The sequence below is a fragment of the Schistocerca serialis genome, chromosome 2, assembly GCF_023864345.2.
Source record: "Schistocerca serialis cubense isolate TAMUIC-IGC-003099 chromosome 2, iqSchSeri2.2, whole genome shotgun sequence".
Classification (NCBI taxonomy): Eukaryota; Metazoa; Arthropoda; class Insecta; order Orthoptera; family Acrididae; genus Schistocerca; species Schistocerca serialis.
Window position 1 is genome coordinate 255448009 of NC_064639.1, and position 12339 is coordinate 255460347.

At 40.3% G+C, this 12339-nt stretch overlaps 1 protein-coding gene across 2 annotated transcripts in view; it reads right to left on the bottom strand.

Moving 5' to 3' along the window:
* LOC126457011 (caspase-1-like) overlaps positions 1 to 12339 on the bottom strand; it is a 119183-nt gene that overhangs the window by 20868 nt on the left and 85976 nt on the right. The window lies entirely within an intron of this gene.

Consider the following 12339-nt stretch of genomic DNA (forward strand, 5'->3'; position numbering starts at 1 on the left):
ACAGCCCTATCTCACTATTTTCACAATAGCTGCCTCCCTTTCATATCCATCAACTCTTATAATTCAGTCTGGTTTATACACAGGTCATAGATAGCCTTTCACTCCTTGTATTTTATCCCTGGCAACTACGGTATTCCATTATCATTATTTGATTTCATGTTGATACCTCTGTAGGCTACTTATTTGACCTGAAATTCTGTTCTTCCTAGCACCACATTTCACTAATTCTCACTACATCCCTTCAACCAATCCATTTCTCTTTTCAAATTCTTTAAACTATCAATAAGTTTAAGGTGTCTAACATTCACTGACCCATAGAATAATAGATTAATTTTTTCTGATGACAACATCTCCTTAGTGCTCCCCACCTGGAGATCACAATGGAGGACTATTTTACTTACTTAATCAGATCAGGATGTTTTAATAGCTGTAGTTTCCCCTTGCTTTTACCTGTCCTCAGCACCCACAAGCAAGGCACTACTGGGACTAATATTGCAAAGCCAGATCAATCTGTAATCCAGACTATTACCCCTAAATAATTGATTCTTGACAAAATAATGTAACTGGATGCATCAAAAATCAATTTTTGAATTCCACTCCTTTTCCTGAGATCACAGAGGGAGGCCAAAAGATGAATACAGTAAGCAGATTCAGAGAGATATAAGTTGCAGTAGTAATTCCAAGATCAAGAAGCTTGCCCAGGAAAAAATACCATGGAAAGCTGCAACAAACCTGTCTTCAGACTGAAGACCATAACAACAGTAACCCCTTTTCCTAAACCTCTCCAGTTCTTTTCCTTCACCCCTCTTCCGTCCTCTTCAACCCTTCTGCTGAAAGAAGGAGCCACTGGCTCTGCAAGCTTGCATACCTGAAACCTTTTTTTATATGTGCATTCTCCTAGCACCACATGGTGAGTAGATTTTTTTTATCTATCCTATTGCATTATATTGTCAAAGACTTTTATCCCTGTAACTACTGACTAGGCTGCAACCTCTCTGCACAAACCATATGTTAGTCTGACCTGTATATACCTACCACTCTGGCATAGCATGGCTATCTGCATTGTTGAGGAACATGAACCAACTCACAATAGCAAGGCATATGATTCAGGGGGGAGAGAGAAACATCATATTCATTATACTGGGTGTTGCAAAGTCTTTGCATCAAACATCTAAGGGTGACAGATCACATCATTGGGTACAACTTTCATTAGTGTCAAAATGTTTGTTGATGCTTTTGAGCAATGCTAAGTCTCCTTTAGTATTTGCCAGCCCTGGGTTGATGAGATTTCACCAAAATAGTGGTGTCTACTAACCAGGTGAGCTGCATATTACCTACCTTGTAAACTGATAGAGTGATTTTCAACAAGAAAACCTAAGGAATGAAAGTCTCTAAATGGAGAAAGACATATTTCATGTGGACCAGACTACTGGATTATGGGCAACTCACAAGCCCCTGCACATGAAGCAGGGTCCCTATGCTGTGCTGCCTGTCCGGGGCATAGTTAATGCCAAAGATGCCTAGTGTCACCAGGAAGCATCAGCAAAATTTTGTCTCTAAAGAAAGTTGTTCCCCATTATGTAATATATCATCCCTAGATGTTTGATACAAAGACTTGATAACACCCTATACAAATAAGTTTGGCAAATGATTATTTCTTTCAGAGTTTTATATGTATAAGTAATTTTTACCTTGTACAGTACTGTAATAACAAACAAATTTGTGGTGGGTGGCAACAGAGTAATGTTTGAGAAAATTACCAGCGCTGACATATGTATCATACGAAGGGCCGAGACAGAATTGCTAAATGCTAAAAGTGAAACACAAACTCACATCCAAGAAAGGCTTATAAATATTTTTGGGGAAACTGCAATGGAAATCAGTGCATCTGCTCAATTTTTCACTGTGTGGAGCCTGCAGAGTGTGTGCTGTTGACCGATCACAAGTATAGTTACTGATGTGCCACTGCAGTGATGACACCAAAACATCTGATGTGCATATAACACTGTATGTAGTGACTGTTGAGTAGTACCACATCGACTGATTTTAATTTTTTCCCATCTCACTAAATTATGCACAGTGTGTACTTGCAAAGTAAAACAAGGCAGCATCTTACCAAGAAATCTTAAAATATAGCTAATGCTTCATAATTTAAAATTAATAATGAAAAAATATGATAAGGAGCATTATAACAAATGTTTCTCTGTTCTTACATATTAAGGTGTTAATACCATAAGATACTGTTGTTATGTGCTTATTCACAACCACTCTTTCATGTAAGTATCCACAGTACCATCAAGCAGAAACTTTATGTAGTTGTATAATTATTTACACTATAAAATTTGTCATGCATTAAATAGACCTTTTGGATGCTCTTCTTGCTCATAATATCTTTTAGACTCTTTGTCAGACATTTTATTACTTGATCACCTTAGGTCAGAGAGCTTTCTGCAGGAAATCTTAGTCTATGAGTAACATTTTCTGCAGAAAGTACATCTTTGTATAAAAGGACAATGGGCAAATGGTCTAAGCAAGCACTGGCCCTGCAGTGCATGTAGACAGACAGTGTACACAAGCCACATTGTCACCTTTATGTATGGGGATGCTGCACTCTCTGCTGAAGCACATAGAGAATGCAGGTTTACTATTATAGCCATCACACGGGTAGTTGTATGTAACAGCATTCTAAGATCAAAAGATTACTAAGGATAAAAAGAGAGATACGATAATGCAAAACTACTTTTGAGAAGTTTATAGATACATAAATGGGGATGTCAACATTTGGACCATTACTAATAAAGAACAAAATCAGTCACATATAACCACTTTCTAGAATCATCTGAAGAGCAGTTATGCAAGACCGAGTTTATTCTTTAGTGGGAATGGTTCAAATAGTCCTTTTCTGCACTACAAAAGATTTTTTTTGTGTTACTGCTGATGGAGTTTCCCCATATTGTAATTTCTGATGTTCACATAATATTTAATCCATTATGCTGCATGTCCACAAATGCCACATACTTTAAGTATTTCTACTGTAACAAAAGCTTTTGATAGTCACTCTCACTAAACTGCATTGTATTCTTTAAACCTTATTATGATGAAGGACCTCCGTTCAGGATGTTTTGCTCTCTCATTGTGTTTCCTTAAAGACAAAAGAGTTGGTTTATTTAACATATTATCACCCCCTTTTTGTTTTGTAGAACTATCTTGTGGGGAAATCACCTAAAGGATAAGAATAATTGATTCATCTGAAGCGAGCACTAAGAATATTGTGAGAAATATGAAGTGCATTCAGAAAGTAATGCAACACAATTTTTCTGAAAGTAGATTGGTTTTATTCAGGATTACAATACACCATATTATTGCCACTCTTTTGGCTACAAAACCCTATTTTTCAGCATACTCTCCATTCAGTGTGATGGTCTTATGTCACCTTGCTGGGAGGGCCTGTATGCCCACATGATAGTACTTGCTGGTTGAGGTCAAAGCCAATGTCTTGCTGCATCAATAACCTCCCCATCATCCACGCATTGTTCCCCACAGAGTGTATCCTTCATTGGGCCAAACAGATGGAAGCAGAACTGTGCGACATCTAGGCTGTAGGGAGGATGTCAGAACAGACCAATGAAATTTTTTGAGCTGCTCTTGGGTGCACAGACATTTGTGAGGCCTTGTGTTGTCATGGAAAAGGAGAAGTTCATTTGTATTTTTGTGGTAACAAACAAGCTGAAGCCTTTTCTTCAGTTTCCTGAGGGCAGCATAGCATTGTGTGGCCAGCTGGCAAATGGAAGATCAGACAGGTTTGCACAACCTTGTTGCAATGATTACGGGATTCACTCAACAACTTACCATGATTTTGTTCACTGCCAGGTCTCTATAGACATTCTGCAAGCACCTATGAATATCTGTGGTGCTCTGGTTTACAGACAAAAGAAACTCAATGATAACTCTCTGCTTGAAATGCACCTCTGTTACAGATGCTATTTTGAAGGCTATGCACAGTGCCACATCCTACTGGAACTTCATGACACCATAGGAGCTGAAGCAGGAATATTCCACGATATCCCATAACAAATTCTGCATATTTTCAACTGAAACTGGCTGAGAAAAGATTGCTGCGTTACTTATTGTACACTCCTCATAGATAACCATATATCTTGTACAGGTGTGCCTAAGGATATTCAATTCCCAGTGCATTTACTCCTTAATGGTATTTGTTGCTGATAACAAAAATCTTTTTCTGTTGATCCATGATTTGCAGAATAACAACACAAAACAACAAAAATAAGTTTCTTATTGACTTCACCTCTTTATCTAGTGTCCAGAGTGGCTTTATGTTCTCTGATACTAAGGTATTCAGCATTTTCTGATTTAACATAAAGCAAAAAATTAAAATTCCCAACCAGCTCAAAATTAAATTAAAAACATAACTCATTCTTTCTTACTGTAAATTATCTTGTCACTAGATTCAAGGAATTGTAAAGCTGTAAGTAGAAGTGATTTGGAGAAAGGTCTCTGTTGTTACATTTATAGGTATCAAATTTCTTTGAAAAATACTAATGTACTGAAGTGAGTATTAAGCAACCAATATTTAACTGAAGATGCTTCAGTTTTCTTTAAAGTAACAGCTTTCCTGCTAATGTAATAAGTTACCTTTAGCTCAAGTAAGTACAAATTGTATTAAGCTGTATAATTTATTGTTAATATAGAATATAGATTAAGTTTCTACAAATTGTATCTCTTAATGTTTACTTTGACTCATTCTGTTTCCCTGAAGTGCATGTGATACAAACATTTGAATGATATATATCTCCTTTAGTGTCATGAGAGGCAAGATAATTATAATAAATAATCCATTTCTAGGCCTGACACTGCATGTAGTGGGTACCTTCTAGGAAAAACTGATGGCAGCAGAATATTCCATACATCTTACATAACATTATGGGGTAGTATATTTACAGATTAATATTCTTTTTCAGCTTTTTTGCAACAGTACTAGTATACTTATCAAAAAGTACATAAATGGAGATGAAAAATTAATGAAAACAAATTAAATATCAGTAAACATAAAAACAGAAATACAATAATATAAAATCCTTCAATTGTTGAGTTGTCAATGGGCACACACAAAAAAGAAAGAAAATAGGCTAACTTTCGGAGAAATCTTTTTTTGAGCTAGAGTACAGATATACACAGGAAACACCCACACCCAGCCACCCGCCAACCCAGTCCCCCATCCACCAACCCACCCATCCACCTAACCACCCTCACACCCACCCACACATGCACCGCTCCCCCCCCCCCCCCCCCCCCCATACGCAATTACATGTGCTCACACACATACATGCACATGCACATGCACATGTGTGTACGCACCAACATGTGCACACATACACACATCTGTGCCCCTACATGGGACTGGTTGGGTGTGTGTGTTTTGCCACGTGGACTAGTTTGGAGTGAGGGTTGTGTTGGGCGGGGTGGTTAAGGAAGATAGAGGTGGGAGGTGGGGAGAGGGGTCAGAGGTTGGTGTCTAGTGTCTCAGAGGGAGGCAGCCAGTTTGCCAGCTAAGACTGGAGGTGGAAGTGATGGCAGATACGCAGGCTAGGCGTGTGATTTGCATTGTCAGAGCCAGTGGGGAGCAGTGCACTATGAAGGTGGTGCAAGGATATGAGTCCAGGAAAATCTGGAAGCAAAGGTTGTGTTGTGAGGATAATTTCCATCTACATAGTTCAGAGAAGCTGGTGATGGAGGATAGCCCAGGATGTGAAGCAGCCATTGGAAATGAGCATGTTATTCTCAGCTGCAAGTTGTGCCACTGGGAGGTCAACTCTGTTCTTGACAACAGCTTGTCAGTGAGCATTCATCCTGGTGGACAGCTGGTTGGTAGTCATACTGACATAAAAAGCTGTGCAGTGTTTGCAGCTGAGTTTATATTTGACATGGCTGCTTTCACTGATGGCCCAGTCTCTTGTGGAGTAGGATAAGCCTATGAGAGGAAGTGCTGGATGGGTGGATATGACAGGTCTTGAACCTTGGTCTTTCACAGGGATATGATCCCTGTGCCAAGGTTTGGGAGTGGGAGTGGCATAAGAATGGATTACAATGTTGTGTATGTTGGGTGGGTATGATGAGAGAAAACCAAAGTCCTGATGAAGATATGGTTTATTTGTTCCACACCAGGGTAATATTGGGCAAAGAGGGAGCTCTCCTTTATAGCTGATTCTGGGGAGTGGTGGGAGGATGACGGGTGCGTAGGATATGGCACAGAAACAGACTAGGCTTAGGGGGTAATGCCTGTCTGTGAAACCCTTCATGAGACATTCAGCGTACTGGGCAAGGAAGTTCTCATCACTGACAATATATTGTCCAAGGGTGGCAAGACTGTATGTGTGGAATTTTTTGGTGTCGATGTTACAAAATCTGTCCATTATCCTGAATTGAAAGAGAGTCCCAGAAAGAGTGCAATGGCTACTTTATTGTCCTTAATCAAATAATAAAAAAACTCTGTTCATCACAATTTATAATTACAAATTAACTCTGCCTCTTGTGTGGTTCCAACCAAATACAGTTCTGTGGATTTGGCTCCAACTAATAACTCCCTGGAGCCAGAACTAAGAACTGAAATGACCAACATTCAAAGAGCTGTTTTCCAATGCAGAAGCCTGCTTTTTGGTGTTACACCGTTTTCACCAATGACACATCAACTAGAGCTTAATTGAAGGACTGCAAACGGCTGGCGAATGAATCATCTACGTCTCATTGACAGTAACTGTCCGTAGTGGTCCCTGGGATTCCTTAAATAGCTATTCTCCAGGAAGAGGCATGTTACCACCTAGTAACTCATGACTGGATGTAGATGTGGTCTTCTAATGTTGTTAGTGATCTCTTGCTGTTGCCTGGCAAGGTACGTGGTGGTCCACAGCTCCTCATGCACCTCCTAGCAATCTGGGGGTATACTTGAAAATCCCACATGGCTGCTACAGACTGCATGAGCATTCCTTTCCATGACTTGCACATTGCAGCTGTTGTGTGTGTTGTGGCTGGTGCCCTTGGGCACCATAGCAGATGCCACCTCCCAATACGACCAACATCCCTCATGCCCATGGCCTTGCCCTATTGAATACTACATCTCCCAATGTCCTTCAGTCTCCAAACCCTATACCTCACTCTTTACACACCTTACTAACTATGTCCTGACACACAACTACTTTTTATTTGAAGGGAATGTATACAAACAAATCCATGGCACAGCAATGGGCACCCAGATGGCACCCTCCTATGCCAAACTGTTTACAGGTCACCTAGAGGAAACCTTCCTATCCTCATTCTTTCATAACCTCAACACCTTTTCTTCCATTTACTTCATGTGGTCATCCTCAAGACAATGTGCCACCTTCCTAGACACTGATCTCCACCTCTCTGATAGCTCCATCCACACCTCTGTCCACATAAAACCCACTAACCAGCAACAGTACCTGAATTTTGACAGCTGCCATTCCTTCCACACCAAAAAATCCCTCCCATACAGCTTGCTACCTGTGGAAAATGTATCTGCAGAGATAAGAACTTCCTTGCCCAGTATACTGAAGGTCTCATGAAGGCCTTTACAAACAGGCACTATCCACCAAACCTAGCCTGTAAAAAGATTTCCCATGCCATATCCTCACACACCCCTAATCATCCCACCACCCCAAGAACCAGCTACAGGGAGTGCCCCATCATCACTCAGTATCTCCCAGAACTAGAACAACTGAATCATATTCTTCATCAAGCCTTTGATTATCTCTCATCACGCCATGTAATGCATGATGTTCTACCCACTATCCTTTCCACTCTTTCTAGAGCAGTATTCTATCACTCACCCAACCAACACAACATGGTAGTCCATTCCTATGGCACTCCCACTCCCAAGCCCTTGCCACAGGAATCATACGCCTGCAGAAGACCAATGTGCAAGATCTGTCCAATCCACCCAGCCAGTGCTTCCTACTCCAGTCCTCTCACAGACTTATCCTACCCCATCAGAGGCTGGGCCATGTGTGAAAGCATCCATGTAAAAGATAAACTCAGCTGCAAACACTGCACAGCTTTTTATGTCAGTGTGCCACCAACCAGGATGAGTGGTCACTGCCAAACTTTTGTCAAGAACAAAGTTGACCACCTGCTGGCACAACCAGGGCCATCTGGTTCCTTCCCTCCATTACTAGCTTCTCTAAACAATACAGTTGGGTGTTATCCTTGCAACACATTCTTTGCTTCCATAATCATTCTTGTCTCAATTCCTGATGATCCACTGTCGCCACACTCTCCACCCAACAATTTTCCCTTTTCCTGTCCTATCACCCTCTCCCAATTCATGTCCCCACATCACCTTCAGTCAGCACAGCTCCCCGGTGGCTCTGACAACCACGCACCAGCCACCGCTCCCTCCAGCCGCCTCCCTCTGAGCCACAAGCCACTCACACCAATTCTTGTCTCTACCTCCTGCTTGTCTCTCATTCTATACACCCCACCTGATACAAACTCCATACCAACCTAGTTCACCAGCCAAAATTCAGCACTGGCATTATGCATTCGGCTGGTGCTATGTAGGGACAGAGTTGCATGTGTGTGTGGGGAAGCTTTTAAGTTTTCTTTCTTTTTGTGTGCACCTGTGGACAACTCAACACTTCTGCTTTTTGGTGAGTAGTCTCCTTTGATCCAAACGTATTGATATTCGACCAGTATTTAATTTTATGTACAAAATACTTCAATTAAGTTCTAGATGTAATGGTTATATAAGCCTTCATCAGTTCTCAAATAAATTCTGAACTTGAACTTTAATAACCAAAGGTTCTGTGCTGGTCTCAGTGATAAGTGCTAATCTGTTCACTTGGTCAATTATGCAGATAACTTCTAGATTATTCTTTTACTTTTATTTTTATAGTACTAGAAAAGTAGTGACTGTAAAAAAGCCACTTCTCTTTCTTTTCTGCTCCTCTGCTTCTATTATTTATTACTTCATATTAAGCCCAGAAACATAGCATATCTAATGACTGACTGAACATATGCACAGTGAGTTACTTTAAGGCAGTTACTACTACACACTAATCCTATTATCCTTAGAGCATAGCATGAGGTGGAATGCTTTTTACTATCTATATTGTATGTTTTCACTCCTTCAGTAGGTTGTCTATAGCTATTCCCAAAAATTTTCTGTTACTTAATGCAACTTACTGAGTCACTATTTAAATTTAATTTAATATTGTTATTATTTTTGTTCATGTAGAAAGTCACACTGTTTCTCTTTTTTATTTTAACTGTTGCTTTATTCTCCTTTGAGTACTTGTGTACATATTTTAGCATGTAATCAGCTTCATACAGCATTAGCTCTCATATCTTATCCATGATTATTATATTGTTGTTTTCACCAAACACAATTTTGTTTCCATCCATGATATTTCCTGGAAAGTCATTAATATGCATGGTCAAGTCTCATTAATGTCACAACTGCCTATGTTCAATGTCAACTTCCAATAACCACTCACGTATGCCACTTGGTAGCACCAGCAATGGAGGGTATATAAAGCATGTCACTGGGATGTAGAAACAGTGCAGTTGTTGTCGTAATGTGGAAATGGAGCATCATTTACTTTCAGACCAAGAGTGGAAGCATTTCTGAAATCGCTAACTTTGTAATCTGTTCAAGTGCTACCATGGCTACAACAGTTAAATGGTAAAATGGTGCTATCCAAAACTGGTGCCAAGGCAGCTATGGTGCACCAAGGGCCATAGATGACAGGGCTGAATTACAGCTGTGTTGATGGGGACTGGCAAATATACTTGCAGCTGTTGAGCAACTGACTGACCAGATAAACCAAGGGATTACCTACAAAGTCCCCTCAATGACCATTCAGTGAACATTGCTGAGAATGGGCCTCTGCTGGAGGCACCTGTTTCATGCACCAGTACTGACAGCTGTTCATCAGCAACAAAGATTGGAGTTTGCACACCTATACGACAACTGGACATCCACTGAGTGGTGACTTGTGGCCTTTCCAGATGAATCACGTTTCATGAGTGATGGACCATCAGAGAGGTGTAAGCTGGGGGAGAGTGCTCAATGGTCTGAGGAATGTTTTTGTGGCATTCGCTTCATGAGCTCATCATTCTGGAAGGCACAATGGATCAACACAAGTTTGCATCTACCCTTGTGGACCATATCTACCTCCACATGCAGTTTGTTTTTCTTCAGCATGATGGCACCTACCAGCAGAGCAATTCAATGTGTCACACAGCTCGCAGTGTACATACATAGTTTGAAGAGCACTGGAATAAGTTTTCTATACTCCGCTGGTCACCACACTCCTCTGATTTAAGCCCAATTGAGACTCTGTGGGACCACCTTGAGTGGCCTGTTCCAAGTATGTTGGTCTGTGCTACTCTAAGTGCTCCAGTAATGAGTAATGACTGGAACTACCAGTTTACTACTACTACTCTTGTTTCTTGTTCCTAGTGATGGTTAAGGACTGATGGAATTGGAACAGATGGTAGTCATTGTGGAAGGAAGGGCGGCAGCCAGATCTCAAGTCTTTTCTCAAATTCTTAGGCCCATCCCAGAACCGCTGCCCAGAGTCCATCTCCCTCCTCACCCCTACCCCTCCCCGCACTCCTACATTCTACATGCTTCCTAAAGTCCATAAACCCAACCACCCAGGATGCACCATTGTGGCCGATTACTGTGGCCGCACTGAGAGAATCTCTGCTCTTGTAGATCAACAACTTCAGCCTATTGCCTGCAACCTACCTTCCTATATAAATGATACCAACCATTTCCTCCACCAACTCTCCACAGTTCCTGTTCCTTTACCACATGGTGCACTGCTCATCAGTATTGATGCCACCTCCCTTTACACTAACATCCTTAATGCCCATGGCCTAACTGCTATTGAACATTTACTTTCCCAATGCCCAACACATTCCTGACCAACAATCTTATTCCTAGCTGCCACGACCAACAATATCCTCACCCACAAATACTTCTCCTTTGAAGGCACTACCTAGGCCATGTCCTATGTGAGCGACAGAAGTGAGTGACAGCGCGCAGCAGCTTCAGGTGACAAAACACGACCGTATTTGTAGTTACGGATGTGTCCTACGTGAGTGATGTCTGTGTCACTGACTGCCTCCTGCTGCAACTGGCAATGCTTGAATTCAAACATGTTTGAATCTCGTCACTGCAGCACATGCAACAGAGAGCAACAGCCATGTGTCTTCTCGGCAAAGCAGTGGAGTGGACATGACAGTAGCTATGAATTACTTAACATCAGATTTTAAGAAAACAATTTGGTGAAAAAATTTGATTCTTCTGCAACCTATAGCTTGATCTCTTTAAACGATAAAGATCTGAATTTATTTTCATTATTTGTCATAGTTACTGTGCTGCATGAAATTGAGTACATGGCTGCACAAAATTTTTAAGAATTTGAAGAAGTAAAATCACACTGTGTAGACTTTTTGTATAGTTCATTTAAGGCCATACATAATTGGGTATGAAATGTAACCATTATATCTAAATTGTATTTAAAGTTGAGACTGGAATGATATCTCTTTTCATTCTTGAGATATTGGTTGTTATATCTGTGGATGGGTCACTCATGGCGCGTCTGAACCCTTCCTGTATTTCAGGAATCAAGTGGTAAAAATCATCGTATTTCATAAAAGGTTCAAGATAGCAAAATGATGAATTTTGGAAATGACAGCATGCAGGAAGGACTATTTTATCATATGATTAACACTCAATATGTTTTCATAAATGTGTGAGCAGAGCAAAAACAAGACTCCCTATAACTTACACCATGAGGTTTTGTCCAAATTTTCACAGCCAAACAAAGGGAGAGAAACAGGTACACAGGGTATCAAAGTGACCAACATGAGGTCTAGTTTGGCATGAAAATATTTAACTGCTTGAAAGTAATCAGGGTAATTAATGAAAATTTAATTAATAAGCTGAGGAAAAATTGAAATATTTCACAAAAAGCTGTTCTAAATTAAGTGTCAAAAATTTCATCTGTTCCAGACCTAGCTATTTTGCACATAAAAGATACATTGTTGTGGTATTTAAATGTCAAAAAGGCTTCCTTTGAATCAAGTACATTAGGAAGGCAAATGAGGAGTCAGTTTAAGGTCATGCTTTTTGAATAAAACTTGAAATTAAAAAATGAAAGAAAACAGTCAAATATTTTATGAAATGATTTGTGTTAAAGAAATAAGTAGATCAGAGAAACATTCTACATGCCTTTGAATGATGCTCTAAATCATGAACAGAAAATGAAGTGCACCAAATGTTTTCCTAAT